The sequence below is a fragment of the Polypterus senegalus genome, chromosome 11, assembly GCF_016835505.1.
Source record: "Polypterus senegalus isolate Bchr_013 chromosome 11, ASM1683550v1, whole genome shotgun sequence".
Lineage (NCBI taxonomy): Eukaryota > Metazoa > Chordata > Cladistia > Polypteriformes > Polypteridae > Polypterus > Polypterus senegalus.
The window spans coordinates 95,195,967-95,203,998 of NC_053164.1; the positions used below are offsets into that span (position 1 = coordinate 95,195,967).

General features: G+C 35.1%; 1 long non-coding RNA gene across 1 annotated transcript in view; it reads left to right on the forward strand.

Annotated features, from left to right (window-relative positions):
* The window catches only part of LOC120539793, an 83,727-nt gene extending 76,092 nt beyond the window's left edge, over positions 1-7,635 (forward strand). The window contains exons 4-5 of the long non-coding RNA XR_005635683.1: positions 6,897-7,034; positions 7,472-7,635. This is a non-coding gene — a long non-coding RNA (uncharacterized LOC120539793). The remainder of the gene's footprint in view (positions 1-6,896; positions 7,035-7,471) is intronic.
* The last annotated feature ends 397 nt before the right edge of the window (positions 7,636-8,032 follow it).

Here is an 8,032-nt window from a genome sequence, read left to right on the forward strand (position 1 = left end):
AAAGGTACACTTCTGGATTATCCAAGATTGTTCAAAACTCCTTGACAGTCGGCATGTGAATTATTTTGGTTAGCTTATCCTGGTAAAATAACTTTAGGCTACAGATTTCAGCTTCTCATTAGGACTATTGTTTTGGGCTTGATGACAGATCATTTTGACTTCACGGTTACAATCGCTTAGAATATTTATTGATGTCTCCTTTTGTGGTCCCTTATTACTACTAGTAACATCTCCTTGGCAGAGCAGAATTATATAAAATATATTTTTTAATTAAGACATAAATGTTACTTCAGGTGTTTGAGACAAACAACAATCTGCAACTTTAAATTATGCAGAAAGCATTTGTTTAAAGAAGTTCCTGAAAGTCATGTGGCATACAAATCAGCCTCACAGCTTCAGAGATTTGGGTTTTGTTCAAAATTCCATGTGAATGAAAATGTCTGAAAGTATAGGAGAGTAATACATTTTGGTTTTGGCTTACTGTAATACAGTCTAATTTAATTTGTAGACTATTATCATTTTTTGCAATTGTTTATACTTTTTTTTATTATTTTGGTGACACCATTTTATCACCACATTTTTGACATTTCTCACATGATGGCAGCCATATCCATAATTTTTACGTTCATATGCCTGTGAAAAATTGTGTCATAGATTCCTGCCTATATAAGATGTTGGTATGTAGCTCCTTTCAACTAAGCTTTCAGATTCACAGTAAAAACAGACGACTTAAGAGGCACAGTAGTTAGGGACAATTAAAATAAATTAACTAAATGGACAAACCAGAAATATTAGTGGGCAATTTAGGTCAAATAATCTTTTACTGAAAGAACTGTTTATCTTAGACCCAATTCTTAAACGTTCAGTTGAAAAAGGAAAGAATTATCAGAAGGTGAAACATCAAGTGTTTGTTCAAATCTGTGTTTTGTAGTTTGCTTTGTTTATTGTAAATCTGGTCATTTTTCCCCACCTTCTCATCTGTACTATATTTATGTTTTTTAATCTTATTGTTAATTTTGCCCCGCTCCCTTACTTCACTAATTGTTTCAATTAAGGCCCAAAGGTATGGTGTGTCAACCTAAATGCCTCAACTATTTGCTGTAGCATTAGTTAACTTTTCCTGGCTCGGGTTGTTTGGCTCTCTTATTGAGTTTTGTTGGTGTTTTACTATTTTTATTTGGATTTTCTGGTTTTGGTTTTTGACTTCGTTTTTTCCTCTTACCGATTAAAATACCTTCTTTTGGTTATCCTTTGCCTTGATAATTTGGTGTTTAGAATTTAGTTTGTATTTCTTTTAAATTTTAGTAATTATTTTCTCTAGAATCTTGAATTTTTTTACGTAGTTTCTTTTGAATATTTTTTAACATGTTAAGTTTTGGGAGATTTCCTTATTTAATTTAATAAAAGAAGTGGTTAATAGGCTAGTTAGTTGTGTGTCAGGGTTTTGCTGCTTGTACAATAAAAACATACATTTGATTTGAGTCTGTAACAGCCAGTGTAAATGTATGGTACTTGTAAAGTTTAGCTTTTTTTTTTTTAAATTTAGTTTCATTCTCTCAGTTGCGTTCATGCTCCCATGCTCCCCGATCTGACACCGCTATTTTCAAATAAAGACATGCTATAATGGAGGTAAACTCAGATGAGGAATTAGGGTTTTATGTCTGAGAAAGAGAACAGAATCCCTGCCCACAAGAAACGTCCATTCACATATAAGAACAACACAGCTGCACCAGGCATTAAGGCGAAAGATGTCACCATTTGGATGCAGCAACAGTTCAAAAGTAAAAGTAATTCTTTTGCTCTTACATTCATTTCTAGATTTTCCCCTCCTGACAGTCACTCACACTGGCTTGTTATTGACTCCAACATTGCAACCTCTAAATCCCTACCTAATCTTCCTTTTGCTCAAATTAAAAGCCTGATCTCTAAATTCAGGGCACCTACTAGTTTATTGCATGGAAACTTGGCACAAAGTTGAAAAGAAGCCAAGCCCTTGCCATTGTTGGCATTTACGCACCCCAGTCTTCCATTATTTGACTTATTATATTGGTGGAAATCCCATTTCTTTTCCATTTTGGTCAAGTTGTGGCATGCAGACAGTTGGAGATATTTTGATTTAAAAAAAACATTAATTTGCTAGATTACATACAGTATAATTTTTTTAAAACTTGGATTGGAGATCCATTTTGCCATTAGGAGCAGCTGTCAGAGGAGTAAAAGAGAAAACTATACAAAGAATACAAATTGAAGTGACCCCTCTCAAGGGAAATTTGGAACATTAAACTAATCTGTAAATGAAGTGGAATGGAATGTTTCACTGTTTTTAGACAAATTAATTTGCAGATTCACCAATTCTTTTCAATGGGAGAGTTTGAAATCTCAGATATTTACATAATGTACTCTCTATTTAAGATATCTCAGAAAAACTGAACTTTCCTGATAAATTTCTTTGAAGAATAAGTGTGCTAAATGTATACAAAATCTGTCCCCTGGGAGCCGAATTGTCTCATGCAGAAGGGACAGGCAGACTGGCAACCATCTTCATTACTTTTTGCACTATATGTGAACACACATAAAATTGGCAAGTTTTCAGAGAGTACTGGAAAATATTTGCTAATATGAGAGAAGAGGTTTCTCTTGACTTGAAGAGAGGGTGCAGCTCACAAGACATTGGCCTGAAACTTGCTTCCTGTTGCATAGGTCCATGCATTCTCTAGAAGGTGTACATGAGATTTTGCATAGCCTTTGTTTTAATTGTGGATCCAAAAAGTTGGATGCCAGACAACTTTGTCAAGGAGAAATAAAAGCAAAAATATATTTGGATTTGGCAGCGTTGTTTCTGGCTTTTACCATAGTTTCAGTTTGACTTTGTCATTGATCTGACCTTAGATCTGCTCTTAGATTTTCATTCTAAATTGTTACCTTTGAAATTCAGTTTTATGATCACTATCTCTTTCTCAGTTTTCCTCTGGACTGCTTTTTGCAATGCAAGGTGATCATAACAACAAGCTGCTACCCAACCAGGAAATAACTGGCTTTAGAAGGATAAAGCATTGCTATTTGTTAGGCAGGTGTCAGAGCAGGTTTATGTTTTAATTAACCGATTGCTGCAACCAGAACTAAAAACAAAACTTGAAACCAAAATTCAGAAAACGAATCTAAATGAAGTAAACCTAACCAACTATCCTTTCCCTCATTAACACTAGTCTTTGCTAATCATAGAGTCCAGGAGTTTCAAGCCCACTGTGCCCACAGTCCTCATTGATGTTGAGGTGGTGAGGACATTCAACTATCATCTCAGTGACAGGCTTGAATGGAGTACCAACAAAAAGGCAATATACACGAAGGTCAGAGTCACGTCTGTTTCCTGAGGAGGATGAGGTCATTCGTTTATGCAGTTCACTCTTACATGTTTTCTAAGATTGGTTTCTTCTTTGGGTCTGAATGAGTCAAGAGCGGTTTTAGATCTAATTGACCTGATAACAGAAAAAGAGTGTTGAGAAATTAGTTGAACAGTTAAAAGTTTTGTTTTAAGTGCTTGTGCATTTCAGTAATGACTTTGGTACACAACAGGGTGTACAGACTTCAAACAACTCAGCAGAAACAAAGGAGAAATAGTTTCACAGTGAAACTAACAGAAAGCAAGACATTAATTAATATACATTTCTAGTTCCTTTTATGTCGAACTCCTTTTAAGTAAGCAGATGAAGATAAATCGCACAAATATTGACTTGTAACTGTTTCAGGACCTTGGACAGCTGCACTATTTTAAAATTTCTCTTCCCCTCCTAAACTGACCTTCTAAACAAGACAGCTGCTATTGCTCTGTATAAATATTTAGCTATACTTGTGCATGAGTAAAGGGGAAGATATACATTATTCATTAAGGTTTACTCCAGCAGTGGTAGAATTTTATAGAATAATGTGGTTTATAAACCACAGGTATTTGTAAACAAGGGAAGCTCTGTAACATACAGCAGTGAGGTCTGGATAGTTCACATTAAGAGAATGTATACTTTTGCATTAAAGCTCAGTAGTGCTTATATGAATAATAATTTAAGATAAAAGAAAACAGATGTTAATCTGTAACAAACCTGGAAGATTAACTAGAATTTTCAAAATGGTGTGTGCTAATCAATTTAACTTACTGAAGACTTTAAAGATCATCTTTAATCCATTTTATACTAGACTAGCAAAATACCTGCGCTTTGCAGCGGAGAAGTAGTGTGTTAAAGAAGTTATGAAAAAGAAAAGGAAACATTTTAAAAATAATGTAACATGATTGTCAATGTAATTGTTTTGTCACTGTTGTGAGTGATGAGTGTTGCTGTCATATATATATACACACACACACATATAAACATATCTACATATACACATATCTATATATATATACATATACACATCTACATATATATACATATATATACATATCAACATATATATACACATACATATACATACACACACACACATATATACCTTGTACATATATATACAGATCTACATATATATACATATCTACATATATACACACACACATATATAAATATATATATATATATATATATATATATATATATATATATACACATATTCACATATATATATACACATAAACCTTTTTAAACTGAGGGAAAATATACCAATAACTATCTGTTAAGGATCTCTTTGTATACCATGTTGTCAGTACAGCAGTCCGGTTGTAATAAGACCAAGCTGTGCACTGAGCTTACTTTTGAGAATGCAACGTATAGTTTTGTCCAGGAGGAAAGCAATGTTGCCTCAAATCAATGGCAATCTTTTGTAGGGTCTGTCCCTGAGACTTATTACTTGTCATCACGAAGCAGAGCCTTACTGGAAATTTGAGGCATTACAATTGAAATGGGAGATCAGAGGGTATAACGGTGATGCCAGGAATACATTCAGAGCGTGGTGCTCTTCTGTTTTTTTGTGAAGCAGCCTTTACACAGCTTCTCCGCTCTTTTTTAAACGAACGACATATAAAGCCATCCTTCTTCCTTCCTTTGCCAAGGAAGCTGCCTTTTTATTTAAGCCACGGGTTCTCCGCTGTTTTATTGTTCGTTTATTACGATTGTTACAGTTCAGCACTCCGGTTGTAATATGACGAAGCTGCGCAAGCTTACTCTTGAGAATGCAACGTATAGTTGTCCAGGAGAAAAGCAATCTTGCCTGAAATCAATGGCATCATTTTGTAGGGTCTGTCCCTGAGACTTATTACTTGTCATCGCGCAGCAGAGCCTTACTGTAAATTTGAGGCATTTGAACTGAAATGGGAGATCAGAGGGTATAAAGGAGATGCGAGGAATACATTGAGTGTGGAGAAACTCTAGAGGCAGCATATGTATTAACTTCTGGATTTTTCTGTGAGTATTTGGTGGTAGCGTGATGAAGTTGCTTCCGCAAGACCGCGTTAGCTGTGGAGCTCAACTCGGAGCATATTCTTTTCCTACCTTGTCAATTGTGTAATGCGTTTTTTGAACAGGTTTGATGCATGGAAGTGATCACTCGTACTGCGTTCAGTCAGTTCACGTGAGCTGCTCTCTTGTGTGATGTTGCGATGTCCATGGCTTTATTTAATGTTAGCTAAGACCCGGCACTTAAAAGTTTCTCGCTACAGCAATTTTAACTCCGTTACAAAGTGATCCAATGTCTCGTTTATACCTCGTGTCTTCTCATTAAACTTGTATCTCACGAATAAAGTATTCGGCGTTTTTCTTCAGCACTGTTTGGGAGCTTTTCCTTCTTTTCTACGTACTGCGGTCGCAGTCAGTTCACGTGATTACGTGGGAGGCGTGATGATGTGACATGCAGCTCCACCATCCGAAGGCCATTGAGCTAACGTCCATTACAGTATATGGAGAAAAATGGGTTCCAGTAATGATCATAACGCGTAGAGTTTCGAAATGAAACCTGCCCAAATTTTGTAAGTAAGCAGTAAGGAATGAGCCTGCCAAATTTCAGCCTTCTACCTACACGGGAAGTTGGAGAATTAGTGATTAGTCAGTGAGTGAGTGAGTGAGTGAGTGAGTCAGTCAGTCAGTCAGTCAGTGAGGGCTTTGCCTTTTATTAGTATAGATAAAGAAGCAATTCAAAGGTACTGTTCAGGTCATACCATATATAAAAAAAATATTTGGAAACTTGCATAAATTGTACATGTGCTTTATTACTGTTTTATTTGAGAATTATTTGGTGATGCTTTTCACAAATTGACTGAAATGATTTTTATAAGGAGGCTAATGAAGTTTTTACATTTTATGAATACATTTCTAATAGAATGTAACTTTATCGACACACTGTTCTGTATGCCTTTACATTTTTATTTTACAAGAAAATGATGAAGGGAAAGAGACAAATCATGTTAGGCTAAATGGTTTGTTCTCGTGAAAACATGTTTTATACTCTCAGATCTCTTTTTATGTTCTGCTTCTATTTGCTGCTTGATTTTGTTCAATCTGAAAAAATGAACAAGACTTGAAGATGGGCTCAATTTGTAACAGCAGTGCTATACATCCATTTTGCTCTGAATCTAGAAAGTCAATAAAACCAAATGTTTTATCACATCTTGTGTAAGCCTGGTCACGAATGACTTGCGATCAGGCTCATAATAAGGACCCTGCAGGCTAGTTGCCCATAGCGTCAGTGTATTTCACAGCCCTAAACATGAATCTCTATATGCTTCATAAAACTCCAAAGAAGATCAATATATTTTTTTTATCAAAGATCTATAAATAATACAGTATTCTTTATTGTGTAGTTTGTTGGTTTCTTTTTAAATAAAAAAAAATAAATAATGCATTTTAGTTCTGATGATAATTGGTAAAATGTAAGTAAGTTATAGATTTTTATATTTACATTTTTTCATTTTTTTTCAGCATGCTAGATGGAACTCAAATAACACAAACTGGCATAGTGGATCCTAAGAAATATTTCGAATGAGTCTCTCTTTTCCTATTTGTTTTTGGCTACATCAGCGCAGAGCCAAAAGAGTATCCATCCTCGCCAAACTACAGGTAAGATGTTCTAATATTCATTGGTTTTCACTGCACCTAGCAGTTTAAACACCAACTTGGGTGACTCTGCATGGCATTATTACTCCGCTGTAGTCCATAGACAAAACACATATCCAGTATTGGCTTTTATTTAAGAAGATATTGAAATTGATTAAAAGAATAATAACTAATTGTCAGGAATCATTATATCTGAGTAAGTTAATTAGGGTCATCAAAAGAGAAAACTGAACATTGGTGGGAAGAATATCAGGGGGCAACTGTCATAAGTAATTTGGGTCAGCAAATACATTAAGGAGTTTGGTTTATTCTTCCCTTTGAAGCCCCACTAGGCATTTAAAAATCATTCCCTTCCAGTTATCTCTCTGCATTTGAAAAACACATTTTTTGCACCCTTTTTGTAGGATAATACACTCATTAAATTATATCTTATATGGCAGGTCTATTCAGACTCCTAAATGCTGCAATACTAGAACAGAACAAACAAAGCAACATTAGAACAGCAGTAGAAGATGAAAGGTTATGCTGTAAACCCACGGTCATTTTATGCCTCATCAACAACCCTTCCCAGCATTCCCACAAGATCATCCAATCAATATGAAGACTGCAGGTAAAAAGTCAAAACAATGTGTTGTTTAACATTCCCAATTTACATATGATATTTACAAGTGTTGAGATATTAAATTGTCTTATAGTTACACAACCATGTAAGAAACAATAGAATAACTCCTGTATATGGATTTAACTGAAGTGTTAATGACTCTTTCATACATCAAAGAAGTACTGAGTATTACATACTTCAAAAAGTAAAATCTGTCCTGCCTCCCTTCTTATTTAACCTCTACACAATGGGCTTCCAGTATAATACTAGCTTGCCATCTACAGACGTTCTCTGACAACTCCTCCATCGTAGGTTGTATTGATAATGGAGATGACTTGGAGTAAAGGAGGCTGGTAGAGTACTTTGTCATTTGGTGCTGGGAGAACCACCTGTAGCTCAA